This window comes from Euprymna scolopes, chromosome 21 (genome assembly GCF_053919585.1).
Source record: "Euprymna scolopes isolate OS-2025 chromosome 21, ASM5391958v1, whole genome shotgun sequence".
In the NCBI taxonomy this organism is placed as follows: domain Eukaryota; kingdom Metazoa; phylum Mollusca; class Cephalopoda; order Sepiida; family Sepiolidae; genus Euprymna; species Euprymna scolopes.
The window spans coordinates 60,274,121-60,276,531 of NC_136502.1; positions in this window are offsets into that span (position 1 = coordinate 60,274,121).

Genomic DNA, 2,411 nt, shown 5'->3' on the forward strand with positions numbered 1-2,411 from the left:
ACCTGACCTTGTACAACGTGCCGTCCGTTTCAGGAAAGGGATAAAAAAAAATGGCAGTTTGGTACATAATTATTCACATTATTTAAAGTAAAACTATATTTTAAGAATTATTTCCAACATTTATAAAATTACTTTTTTTGAAAATTTCTTACTAAAAATAGTAAAAACGTACATACATGATTCTATTTTTAAGGAGGAGCTGGGACTAGTTTGATTGCAAGAGTTATGAATAAATGAAGTAAGTCAAGGAACTTCTGCTATTACTAACGAGCAGAGTGTTACCACTGTTAAACCAGGAAATAGTCTATTATACATGTGATGTATGAAAGTGAAATATGACCAGTTAGGATTGAGGATGTGTTGCATGGAGAGAAATGATATGATTATGATACAATGAATGTTAGGCTTAGATCTGATGATCCATGAGGAAGATTAAATTTGGACAGTATAGGGAGATGTGTTCAGAATAGGAGATTTTGTTGGTTTCGCTACGTTGATAGAATGGTTGAGAGTTCTTCGGTTATTAGAAGGTTACGGTAAACATAGGGAGGAAGTGATAATGATGGATTTCAGAGAAAAAGGTATATATATATATATATATATATATATTAAGAATTGTTTTAATACCTAAAGACACTAGTTTCATGCTTTTGCAATCATCAGGTTAGGGAGTGATAATTACTGTTGTTTGGGAGATTCAAACCCAGTCAACAAAGCCACTATTGACTCCATATGCTGAGACATTACCTCTAGTCTACTGGCAGTTTACATAAGAGTTAATGGAAATTAAAGGCCTATAAATGACAAATGCAGGACTAACATAGCAAGCAGTTAGAGAGCATTATACGACCAGATATTGAAATGCTGCATATCACTACTTGAGTTTATTTTCTTAATTCCCCAGACAGGACTCAATTTTAATAGCTTAAGAAACTTATAATTATAAATATTAATAAATATGTTAATATATATATTGATTTGGAAAAGTTGCAATTTCAGGTTTGATGTGGATAGAGAGGTTCAATATAATATTAAGTTATATATACAGTTGTAAATATATTTCAGATTTCTAGAGAGCTCATTGCAATTAGCATACTGAGCAAATACACCTCAACCACTCACTTATTTTTTTTTTTTTTTAACATTTTCTCTATTTCTAAAAGCCCTTTGATGCAATGCCAACATATATAATGGATGTTAAACCGAATATAATGATGTGTGTGGAAGATTGGAGGAAATGGTAATAATAATTCAAAGAATGCAACACAAATATTTTGTTGGGAATATTAAAATCAGATAAAACTCCAAATGGAAAACAATTATTACTGGCAAAACAAACAAATGTCCAACCAGTAGACACAGGTATGTTGCATTTCACCTCATTATCTGATTAAAATCAGTGAGGCTTAGGGTAGGGTTGATAGAATGGTTTCTCTGGGGGTAGGGAAGATTGAGTAGGGCACTTTGAGATGGAGATCTAATGTTCATATCTATGGATTGTTCATCGAGGACTGAACGGTTTTTCTTTTTCTAAGATAAATGTCTAGACATACTTAATATCTTGTAACGTGTCCTCAGATGAAACAGCAGACATTATGTATTTCAAGAACAATGGCGATCAGATTGTAGCAATATATTTCTATGCGTATGTGCATGTGATCACGCATAAGAAAAAATATGTTAATTGCCTTAGAAATGATCGTATGTCTAATCATTGTTGATCTCGAACTTGTAAAACTGAAATAATGTTATAAATTTATTTGTTTCAACTTACTCTACAATATATATGTTGTGGGGGAATCACCCTCCAAATGGACTGTTCTATCCATTATATAAACCATAGACCTTTTGATCCCAGGTGTGGATTAAACACCAGAGCGACCTTCGCCTGCTTGGTGACGTTTACTACTCTTTTCAGTTGTAACCTTTTTATGTTGTTGTTCCAGTAATACATTATTTAAACTCTATTCCGTTGTTCTGTTTTCTTTGTGGCGACATTGGATTCGGAGAACGTACTCACGTTTAAAAACAGTGTTCTAAAAAACTAAACACTGACGACATTGGATTCAAGGAGCATACTAAAATCGAAACCAGTAATGACATTGAAAAAAAAAAATAATACTCGCGTTGAAATAGTATTCTAAAAATACTAACTACGTTGGAGTCAAATGTTATTAAGCCTAAGGAAGTGTCTAACATAACACTTGCAACTGAAAGTTTCACGATAAAAAAATAAAAACCGCAGATCATTACAAAAAAAAAAAAAGAGTTGAAAAGAAAAAAAGTTTGTCACGACTTTCAAAGATAGCACTGTACTTTTGTAAAAAGAAAAAGGTTTGTCGCGACTTCGAAAGGTAAATTTTTATACTTTTGGAAGAAGAATTCGTCACTTGTGGTTTTCACTGCTAAAA